This window comes from Pseudopipra pipra, chromosome 1, assembly GCF_036250125.1.
Source record: "Pseudopipra pipra isolate bDixPip1 chromosome 1, bDixPip1.hap1, whole genome shotgun sequence".
NCBI lineage: Eukaryota > Metazoa > Chordata > Aves > Passeriformes > Pipridae > Pseudopipra > Pseudopipra pipra.
The window spans coordinates 95,459,783-95,472,055 of NC_087549.1; the positions used below are offsets into that span (position 1 = coordinate 95,459,783).

At 39.8% G+C, this 12,273-nt stretch overlaps 1 long non-coding RNA gene across 1 annotated transcript; it reads right to left on the reverse strand.

Annotated features, from left to right (window-relative positions):
• Positions 1 to 8,950: 8,950 nt before the first annotated feature.
• On the reverse strand, positions 8,951 to 9,553 carry LOC135419498 (uncharacterized). Its single transcript, XR_010433036.1, has 2 exons — positions 9,425 to 9,553; positions 8,951 to 9,231 (listed from the first exon to the last, which is right to left on the reverse strand). It is a non-coding gene; the product is annotated as an uncharacterized LOC135419498 (long non-coding RNA).
• Between the last annotated feature and the right edge of the window lie 2,720 nt (positions 9,554 to 12,273).

Sequence of the window (12,273 nt, forward strand, 5' to 3'; positions counted from 1 at the left end):
TATATTCAGAGAGTAATTGAGAACATCCTGAACCCTGAGCTGTGATCCAGCCTATGCTAATCTTCATCTTCCCAGCTGTGTAGGATTCCTCACAGCCTTTTAGCTGGAGGAAACAGAATCTGTTAAAATTGAATTAAGATATAATACTAAGATATATTAATATATAATATAGATTTATTTTGTCCATCTTGGAATTCTAACATGGAGTTTTCTTCTGTACTTGAAAATACAGGAAAAATATTTTTTAACTTCTTATTTCTACATGCAGCCAATGTTAAAAACAGCACTGAAGCAGCTGGCAAAGAGACTTTTTACACCCAGGAGAACTGTGGCCTGCAGACCAGTGGTACCATTTTCATCACACTAGCAGTCCAGCCCAAGTTTCAAGAGGAAGCTTTCCCAGTAAGCTGCAGAGAGCAAATGAAAGCTGATAAATCAGGGTGTCAGCTTGGAAAAGATGTCTTCTAGTGGATTAACCACTAGAAGGATTAGTCAGAAAATTTTGGCAGGCAAAAAACTTGAGAAACTGCCTGAACTGGGAGGGTAACTAAAAATTTCAGGCCTCCATACAGATAAGCCATAGGACTGTGGTGCACAAAAGAGATAGTATCCCGAGCACAGCCAGCATCAGTCTTCTCAGGAATAGGTATGTCACACCTTAGCAGAATAATCTGCTCATAGGCTGTAGGTGTATTTCTAAATCTTCTCTGTTGTTTGTGACCTGAAGCATGAGGGTTTATATCCCCTTTAAAAATGTTTTATCCTATCTGATGCAACTGTGGAAGCTTTTTATGATTGAGATAAATCTACAGTCTTCTTCTTAGCTTTTCCAATTCATCGTCATTTTGTCACAATGAGTTCCATAGGTTAATTTTGTACACAGTTAAAATATATCCTTATACATCCCACATACACAAAGCACATTCAAAACTCAACAAATTAAAAGAAGGAAACCCCAAAGTACATCATCAGTAAAACATAAATATTTTTTTAATTATAGCTGTGTCTACACCAAAAAATATTTGTCTGTAAAACTAACCTGTAGGAATCACATTATGAAAACTTAAAGGGGTGACATAAATAGTACCAACCAGAGGAATTTCCCTTAGCAGAACGGTGTTCTGATTCATTTGTCTCTTTTCTGACACAGCTATGCCAACAAAACTTTCAGCTATAGCACAAAATAGTATACCATGTCCTTTTTTTGTTTAATATAGTGATTTGGTAAAAATAATTTAAAAATTATTTAACAGTAGCAATACTGAAGTCTTCTTATGTACAGTCTTCTGCAGTAAAACTCTGTCTAAATACTGTGCAATTTAGGAGTGTTTTTTTCCCATATATTTCTACGAGAGAATGTAATATTAGGATAGAATGGAGTGGCATGTTTGCAATTTAATTTTCTGTCTCATTATTTTTTACTTTGTCTTTCAGCATTAGTGTGTTTCCTTTGTTTGTGTAACCACACTATAAACAGTGAAGACATACATTTTTATAAAAATCAAATTCTGTTTTAATTTTTAAAAAATGCATTGCCCATAGCCTCCAACACTGCCTATGCTCTGGCTCCTGCAACATTAACTATTAATTGGCCCTCAAGTTAATAGTTATATATGGAATGAGATCCTGGATGGGTATAAGTCAGCAGACAGGGTTTGTGTCTCCATTACAGCCTCTGGTGCAAGAATGGTTTAGGATGAGAAGAGGTATCAGGAGACATTAACGTTACTAAAATGCAATTCCATGACTATTTTGCCCATATGATAACTTAATAGCTAATAGCTGCTTTTGTGGTGACTTACTAAGTTATTCAAAGTCCTGACTCAGAATGTTGGAGGCACATAGTTTAATGCCACTTTTGTCTTAATGTGAATTGTACCTTGTACCAAATCTTCATCAAACTGTTTCACTATTCTGAGCTGATAGTCTTGAGCCAAAACTCACTGAAACTCGCAGGATATTTTGCCGCTGATTACATAGCAGTTCACAATTGGGACTTGTGATGAGTGGGATTAAGTACATGACACAGCCATCATTAGCCCACTGTTTGCAGATAAAGGAGTACTTAAAAAGGAAAACATAAAATTGAAGAAGTTATAAATATACTAAATATGATGATGTGTTTAAAAATTATGAGCATTTTCTTTAAGTTTGTTTGATCAGCAGTTTTGAGCCCAGTTGTTCGGCAAGAGGATTTGTTAGCATGAGGAAAGGAATTTAGGACTGTGATGGTGAGGTAAATGTCCCTCTCACTGTCCCTGCTAAGGCAAGCAAAGGCCTGGTACAGCCAAGGGATGCTCCCAAGTGACACCTATTACTTCTCACCAATGGCCCCAGCCTTCATTAGCTCTGGGAATATGTTCAACAAAACCAACCTCAAGATGTCAGGAATTTAGCTGTCATAGCTCTTGTGCACCAGTCACCCAACCTCAGTTTGCTGGAATAAGCTACTCACCAAGAGCATTTAAAAAAGATAATGGGAAGTTGCAGCTCATATTTCTTTAAGATGAAAATGTGTTGGGTTGCTTGCATATCCAGCACTCAAAGAGTGGTTATGAACTGTGGCCTAAATACTGCAAATAAGTTTTGATTTGTGTTTAAGTTAGAGTAGATTTGGTCATGAAAAAATATTCACTCAACCAGCAAAAGGCAGCTGACTCTTGGGTAGAATTTGTCAGCTTTGAAAGAGTATACACCAAGACTCACACAAGAACTTATCACAGAATTACAGAATATGTTGAGTTGGAAGGGACCCACAAGGGTCATTGAGTCCAGCTCCCAACATTGCACGGGACCACCCCCAAGAGTCACAACACGTGCCTAGGACAAGGTTGGCCCTCCTGGCTGCCAGGGCACTGCTGACTCATAGTCAACTTGCCGTCGACTAGGACTCCCAGGTTCCTTTCCATGACACTGCTTTCCAGCATCTCATTCCCCAGTCTGCATGAACACCCAGGGTTGCCCCATCCCAGGTACAGAATCCAGCACTTTCCCTTGTTGAACTTCATATGGTTGGTGATTGCCCAGTCCTCTCATTTGTTGAGGTCTCTCTGCATGGTCTCCCTTGTTTTGAGGGAACCAACAGCTCCTCCAAGTTTTATGTCATAGAATCATAGAATCAGACGGGTTGTAAAGGACCTCTGAGATCATCAAGTCCAACCCTTGATCCACTACCACCACAGTCATCTGCAAACTTGCTTAATATCCCTTCCAGTCCTGCATTCAAGTCATTTATGAAGATGTTGAAGAGTACGCAGCCTAAGATGGAGCATTGTTGAACCCCACTAGTGACAGGTTGCCAGTCTGATGTTACCCCATTCACTATTACCCTCTGTGCCCAACCTGTGAGCCAACTACTCACCGACCACATGATGTGTTTATCCAGCTGTGTGCTGGACATTTTGTCCAGAAGGATCCTGTGAAAGAGAGTATCGAAAGCTTTACTGAAATCCAAAAAGATCACATCAACTGGATTTCCCTCAATCAACTAGGTGGGTTACCTTGTCATAGAAGGAAATCAGGTTTGATGAGCAGGACTTTCCTCTAAAGAAGCTTGCTGGCTCTGACCAATGACTGGGTTGTCTTTCAGATCTTTTTCAATACCTCCCAGAATAATCTTCTCCATAACTACCAGGCACTGAAGTGAGATTGAGAGGCTTGGACTTTCTGGGGTCCACCTTCTTGCCCTTCTTGAAAATCAGGAGAACATTCACCAGCTTCCAGTCAGCTGGGACCTCTCCATGGTCCCTCCTTCCCAAGACCACTGAAAAATCATTAAGAGAGGCTTTGGGATGACAACAGCAGGCTCTTTGAGGATTCTTGGATGAATCCCATTAGGTCCCAGAGATTTGTAGGTATCCAACGGGAGCAGCAGATCCTGCACAATTCTGGGGTCGACTGAGAGTTGATCATTCTCACAGTCATGGTCCTCCAGCTCAGGGCACTGAAACCCCCTTGGTCCATCATCCATGTTGAAGACAGAAGCAAAGAAAGCATTAAACACCTCTGCCTTGTCTCTGTCCTTGTTTGTGAGGTGACCATCCTCATCCTGTAATGGAACAATGATATTTCAATACTGCCTAGTGCCAGTAATATATTTGAAAGGATACAGTTTTTGTCCAGAACATTTCTGGCCAGCTTCTACTCCAGTTGATCTTTGGCCACATAAATTTTCTCCCTACAGCAGCAAGCAGCATCTGTGTATTCTTCCCATGTCATTTGGCCTTGTTTCAACTAGGCATACACCTTTTTTTGCCTTATATCCAAGAGAAGATTCCTGCTTAGCCAAGCTGACCTCCTGCCTCACCTGCTTGACTTCTGACATTTTGGGAATTGCTGCTCCTGTGGCCTTAGGAGGTGATGTTTAAAAAGTGACCAGCACTGATGGACACCAGCACCTGCATAAACATTATCCCAGGGAACCTTACTTACTAATTCCCTGAGCAGCCTGAATTCTGCTCTCCTCATGCCTGGAGGTGACGTTTTGCTGACACTATTCCTCCTATCAACAGAGATTTTAAACTCGATCACCTCATGGTCTCTGTGGCCAAGACAGCCACCGATCTTTACTTTGCTCACAAGATCCACTCTGTTGACAAGGAGGGCATCTTTCCCAGTTGGCTCCCTTAGGATTGTTCCATAAAGGTGTGATCCAGGTTTTTTAGGAATTTTCTGACCCAGGTTGAACCAGTGGTGCTCCCAGTGAATTTCTGGCAAGTTGAAGTCTCCCATAAGGACAATAACAGTTGACTTGGAAGTGTCCCTTAGTTCCTCAAAGGATAATTTGTTGGCATCATTGTCCTGGCTGGGAGGTCTATAGTAAAGTCCTACAATGACATCCACATTATTTGTTTGCCCCTTGATTCTTATGCAGAGGCTCTCAACTGTGCCATTGCCAGCTGTGAGCTCCAGACATTCTAACCCTTCTACGACATACAGTGCCACCCCTGTGCCTCTTCTGCTTTGCCCATCAATCCTGAAGAGCCTGTAACCATCCAACAGGGCAGTCCAGTCACAGGACTAATCCCACAAGGTTTCACATATGCCAGTGATGTCAAATCTTCAGGAGTGGACCAAAGCTTCGAGCTCCTCATGTTCCTCATGAGGGAGGCATCAGGGTAGAAACATTTCGGGTGAGGTACATTGTAGCTAACATCTGGCGTAGCAGATTGAGGGTTCCCATTAATACTCGTTTCCACAAGTTTTGGCACATTATCCCATCGCTGATCACTGGCGAGATCTTTTTTATCCCTGTCTCCCTTCCAAGCTAGTTTAAAGCTCTGTCAGCTTATGATGGAAAATGAAGCAGGATATAGCCAATTGTACCTGTCAGGAAATGTAGGTGGAGAATATAGTTTCCAGAAAGAGATTTTTGCAAGGTTTAACACTTTTTCAAATGTGGAAAGACTAAGATCTTTTCTGTCCTAGACTGGTTGCAAACTAATTTTACATCTCATACAAAACTTCTCATGATCATATTCTCTTAGATTCACATAAAAGCCAGAAGCTGAGTTGCCAGTACCCCTGCTATTGCTTGTTTCACCAGACACTGCATAGTGTAACAGTACAAAAAATGGTTGTCTTTTTTTGCTGAGAGATTTTTACCTCTACTCTTCAAAACCACAGTCTTAAATAAAAAGGATATATCTTCTTCAAAAATAATCTTTGCCAGCAGGGCCATATAAGTCAGGTCATAAGTATACACAGATACTTTGTGTATGTTTGCGCACACACACGCACATATGAAAATAGAAAAAAATTGGTTTAGGTTTATATTCCAAAGAATTTTAACCTGCAGAAAACAATAGAAATTATCAACAGACATAAAACTTTAGCCTGAGTAAATTAAATGGTTCTGCTGCATTAACTTCATAAAACCATAATCCTCTCCTCCATAAACTATTACATGCACTGCAACATATCTGATTTATGGGGTGTAGAATCGATGGGAAAAAATTAATGCTTGAAAAACATATTAGAGACATTATTGAACAGATTTTAATTGAGATTTGATTTCAATGCCCCTTATCCACATGATTAATGGGTCCTACCCCTTGACTCCAGCAGGCAGAAAAGAGAGTCTTTAATATGACAATTAAGTATCTGTCTTTAGGTTTTATGTAGCTCTCTCCTCAGATCACTTCATCAGTACAGTGTAGCTTTTGTGCAGATTAAATTGAGACTCAATTTTCTCTATTTTCCAGCACTTACTTATGTTTTATGACAAGCACTAAATCAATTTTATGCTATTATTGATTTTTTCTTAAATGGACACAAACCATTTCGCCTCTTGCCCTTCTTTTCTACTTTCCTTCTATTTCCTTTTTTCACTGTATATTTGATATACAGCCAGTCGAAGAAATTTCAAATGTTTCCCGAGATTTCTACAGGTCGTCTCAATTCATTCACTTTTTACAGCATCAGAATTGACAAAGTTAACCTGGAATTCTATCAAAACTTATAAACTTGTATATTCTTTAAATGTGACAAAGTTTACAGGTTGGGCTCCTTCCTTCCCCTTAAAAAAAAAAAAAAAAAGAGAGAGAGCGTTCATGATCATTTTCTCCCCTTTTTCAATTAGAGAAAAAAAAACCAAACCAAACAAACAAACAAGCAAAAAACCCATAACAGGAAATCTTTATAATAACTTCTGAAATATTTGAACTGCAGCTTCAGCTATAATTTTTGAAACACTCTTGAAATCTAATTAATACATCGATGTAGGGAGAACCTATTTCATGGCTTGCAGGGGAAAAGGGCATTATCTACAAGGTGCAATAACTCCTCTGAGATGTGGCAACAGCTAGTGGTACACTATGCAATTAAGAAGGTCTTGGTTCTTTAGGGCATTATCCTGTCTGACCTATGGCAAAAATTAACAACTGCCTTGGGCAATAAAAATAGCACGATTTGTAATCAGATAGCTTATTTTTTTGGCAGATAATTATATTTAAGAACAATCAAAGAAAGAAAAAAGAAATGTAATTCAGCTAACAAAATAAGCTGGCCTTTTGGTTTTCTGGCTGTTTAGGGTCACAGAGGGGGTTATAAAGGATTGCCCTCTTTCTTTCTTTGTTTGAAGTCCAACATACCTAAGCTCAGGTGATAAAATTGATCTTTAAAATAAGTACAGTAACTTCATTTTGCTGAAAAATCAATAAAGCCCTTCACTGTGTTGGGTATTTACCTAATAACATTTTGCTTGATCTCTGTCATGGCAACTTTGCTCAGCTGATGCTTCCTTCAACTTAAGGAGAAATTTCAGTTGTCCTGCATGACAGATTTGGGGCCAAAGAGCAATTTTTTAGTTCTTTCTTAGCATGATTTTATAGTTTTTATGTGCCCGTTTTTGTTTATAGTAAATGCATGTATACACAGTATGTGTAAGGTGGATGGAGATATTTTCTCACAGACTTTCAACAGCTTTCTTAGCAAAGAAAAAAAAAATGAAAAAGTGTAAAAAAATTAGGAAGGGAAAAACCCAGATCACACACACACAAAAAACCAGCACTCTGATTAAGAAAAAATCTAGATGATGCTGGGATGCAGTTCTTTATATGTAAAGTAAATCAGACAGTGATCTGGTAACTGGAAAAAAGTTTGGAGCTATGCCATTGTGCTATATCTCCCTTATTTATAGAATATTGTACCCTTCATGCAAGCAACATGCCAGTAACAATATAAATTCAATTAATAACATAATTAATAGGAGACAAGGGTTTTTTCTTTATTTCTTGGCTTTCTCTTCACAATGAGATACGAAGAGGAATGTCACAAATCACCTTGCATGCTGCCTTTCTACTACATGTAAAATGAAAGCTTTCCTTGCCAGTGCCAGACACATGTGATGTGAATTCTGTATTCCTGCAGCAAAAAGCAGAGATGCCCTGTAAGTGTGTGCTTCCAACTGGAATTCAGATTCCGACTGCTCACAGATCAGTGATTCCTTAGCTGTAGACTAACCCAGAATGAAGATGCACCATTTCTGTCCTTTGGAGAAACAGCTGGTTTGAATCTTAGGCTCCTTATTAATTTACTCCATTTGGTTCTGTTTTGGTTTCACCAATTTTTTTTGTTATTGCTATCACTGCTGTTAATATTGACAGTTATTACTACTGTTACTATAATAACATTAATCACCATATTGTGTTACATGATCATCATGTACATACTGTAAAAAAATCCTGTAGTGTCTAGTAGATAGTTTACTTTTGTGTACCTAAAAGCTGGCATGACTTAAGTTTCCTAAGCCCTTGCTTGTTTTGCTAGCATATTTTTTGCCTATGATTTGGTCTTTTCTCCATCACCTTTATTTATACCTTTTTTCTTTTTCAGAACTGGCTTTTTAAAAAGTAAGTTTTACTGTTAAAACCTCTTTAACAGAAACTGTTTTCCCAAATAGACTCAAATAATTTAAATATACTGTTTAAATGTTACTAGTTGCTTGCTCTGACTTTTCTGATTTATGTCATTTTTATCAACCTTATTTATTTACTTTCTGGCCTTATGTTTGACATTCCTGTTCTATTCAGACACATAGGTAAGTATCCAAAAGAAAAAAGGTACTAGAGTATCTTCTCCCTTATGGATCTGGTCAGATATTCTTGTCCTAGTGCCTGTACAGCAGACATAAGCAAAAGACAATTGAGACAGGATACTTGTCACTGTGTGAAAGAGTAACTTAAAAAAAAAATATATAAAAAAAATCAGGTAAGCCTCATTCTTATAAACGTATAAGTCTGGGACAATGTGATAACTATATGTTTTCCAGGCTTAAAAAGCATGTGTGCTGCAGAATTCTACTTAAATAAATGCTTTCAGAGTAATAAATCCACGATAAAATTCCCGTATACAATGAAGGAAAAATTACCACAATAGGTTTATCTGCTGAAAAAAATCAACCTGTTTACAAAAATTAATGCACTGTATATGAAATATTAGTGCAGATAAATAAATCTCTTCAGCATATATCCATTGAAAACTGGGGATTTTTTGTATGTAGGTGAACGACACTGCGTGTTTCAAGTTAAACGGGATTTTCGATTCAGCACTGGAGATGACGTGTTTTGTTTGAAGAGTCCTGAGTTCATAACGCAGCCCTTGAAAGGAGAGCAAGACAATATACCGGAGCCACAGAGTTCGCACAATTCCCCAGCGCAGCGTTATCGGCCGGAGCCTTGGAAGAACGGGAGACCTTTGTGTTTCGCCCAGGCAGCGGAGGTTGTCAGCTTTCTGAAATGAATTGCAAGGCTAATCTAGAATCGCACCAATTCAGATCGATAAATAGCAATAGCGTTGTACACCAGCCCCCACCCCGGACACCCAGGGCCCTGGATTTCCTCCTTATCCCTGCGAGCTGCGCCGCACTGGCGGTGCCCAGAGGAGGCGGCGGGATTCCTGTCTATGTGCCCTCCAGCCTGGCTACCTGTTGGAAGCAAGGGCCTTGCCAGACAGGCCGGAGAGCCGCACAATTACAATTGCACCTTCGTTATGTGCACACACACGTTTGGGGTATTGGGGCTAAGCACTCCTCTGGCCTGGGTTGTTGCCTAGCAACGGGCGACCCCGCAGGACGGCACGGGGGGGTGTTGCTGCTCCCTTCCAGGAGCCTGGAGGGATTCATTTTGTGAGGGGCACTTGTATCTCCTCCTCCTGTTGTTAAATCTACATGGCTGTGCAGAGAGGCTGTCAAAACGAGAGGAAAGTTTAAAAAAAAAAAAAAATCCGAGAAAAGGTTTAACGAGGTCAAGAAAATTCCCAAGGGGAAACGGCGCTATGCCCTGGGGTCCCTGAGGCAATGTCCCTCACACCCCTCTTCCACTCGCCTCCCAGTCCCTCCGCAGCGGCTACAGTAAAACTCCTTAACTCAGCTCCGAGAGAGAGGAGGGAGGGGAAGGGACCACCTTCAGAGTGCAGCTGGAACTGGAAGCTGTCTGCCTTAGCCGTTAGAAATATGTGGAGAAATTACCTATCATTCCCTGTAGAGACATCCAGCAACCATCCCAACCCAGCTTTTCAGTTCGGTGATAATATGCTCCTATCAGTTTTAATAGCCCCATGCTGGATTCAGGAGGTATTATGGATTGTACAGCAAGCATATTGTCATTAAATTAAATTTTCAGAACATTCCCCAGCTCATCACAAATACCACAGAGAGTAATCATAATCGGTTCTCAACACATGTGTAATTGCCTTCAGCTGGCGTTTTTTACAGTTGACATTGTTCAGCAGTGATAAGGTGATTGGTGATTTGAATACACAGCTTGTTTCATAGCTGCCGTAATTGAAATATGGTATGTGTGAATGGAAGATTACATTAAGACCTAGGATAATCACCTGACATGAGAGTAATTGAGTCTACAATCTGCCACTGAGTCTCTCAGGGAGGGCTGAAATGAAAAGAAGCCATTAGTAGATTATGCCACTGCTGGCTAGGCTCTGCGCTGCTCGGCTCGGCGCAGCGCTGGAGCGACGGGATGGCATTCCTTGGCGGCGGGATGGGCAACGCCGGCCGGGCCGGGCTTGGCTGCCCCCTGCCCCGGGCCAGACAGCACCGCCGAGAAGAACAGCTGAACTCTTTCCTCGGGTCGGAGGGGCCGGGGAGGGAGACTGGCTCCAGAACAAACACTCTTGCTGGGTCCGGAATTATTGCTTCGTTCCGGTGGCGGAGACAGGAGGTCTGATCCCTCCATCCCATGCCTTCAGGAAGGGCGCAGTGTGTGTATAAAAAAAGTACAGCACGAATTTGTCCTAATGCGTTTAGGCGTAAATGATCAAACTCTAACTATTGTTTGACTGCTTATGGAGGGACCAAGTGTGCGTAATGTTAAAAAATATTAATAATAATAATAAAGGAGTCGAGGATAATTCAATAGGTTTCTGCAGCCAGGAAGCATTCATAGGTAACTGTCATCTGGAATTTTAAGACTTATAGACAGAATTGGCTGGGAAACTAAATCTGATGTTGCATTCTGTTTGTTCACTGAAAAATGCAATGAAAAGAGTGTTTTTATTTCTTAGTGGGTTTCGGGATGTGGGTTGCATGAGATACTTTCTTTATAAATCAAGTTTGCAAGTACTTAGGTTAATTATATGAAGGGTAACCAAGAGGAACTGTTGTATCTAACCTTTAAATATAAATGTAATAAGGTACCTGCAAATCTGGAACAAATATTTACTCCAGGTGTCCAGACTTAATGGACAAAAGCATAATTGCTTTTTAAGGAGAAAATTTTATTTGTTAGTCACTGAGGTTTATCTTGTGCTGGAATAGTCTGGTTTTATTTATTTATTTATTTATTCAACTGGAAGGTGATATCATCTTGTTGGGGTTTTGTTGTGTGTGGGTTTTTTTCCAAATCTACTGTATATACAGATCACAAACCCTGAAACAAAGAATTACAAACCCAGCTGAGATAAACATGTCAGAATTACTGTTAAGAGGCTGATGCCCAGAGTGTTTAATGGCTTGAAAAGATGATCAAGCATTTATGCAGCTACCCCTTCAAAAATTATTATTGAGCCAATAATCCAGTTATAATAATTAGTGCTGAGTCAATTAAGCTTAGCATGCAGAGAAGCTACATTTTAATATTAAATAACTCATTCTCTTCCATCCTTAGAAAAATAAAAGTGGAATTATGAAACCGGTAATTTTATAGAAAAGCCATAATGTTCAGGTTAGATGCCTATATAAAAAGTCATATCGAGCACAGCATAACTAACTTGTAGGGTATAATTCCATCAGGTTCTGAGGTTCTCCTTTGAGATGCTGTGAATCCCCATTCTCTCACAGCTCTACAGTATGTGGTAATTTTCAGAATCCAAAATCTGTCTGTACTGTCTTGCAAACGACCATAGGAAACAGAGCTCAGCACACTGTTTTCTGCACACAGCTGATAGCTACTTGACACTTGCCTGGCCAATTTTTGTTGTCTTGTTTAAAACCTCTTCAAAATAGGTTTTGTATCTTGCAGAAGTATCTTGCACATTTTTCTCAACTATTCCTGAAGTCTCAGCTCTCTCTAGCACTGTTTAGAACAAACCTAAAAGTGCAGTGGTAAAAGAATAGTGATTAGGCCTGTTTATTTTTGGATTCCACTTGTAATAACATTAGGCAGAAGGAAATTTTTAAACAAATAAGTCTATATAATCCAAAGCAGTATCACTAAAAACAGAAGGATATGGGATTGGATATAGCGGCAGTAGTGATATAAAAATGAACAAATTGTTAAATAGTGTGGTATCTTCCTCATCACACCATACACAGCATGC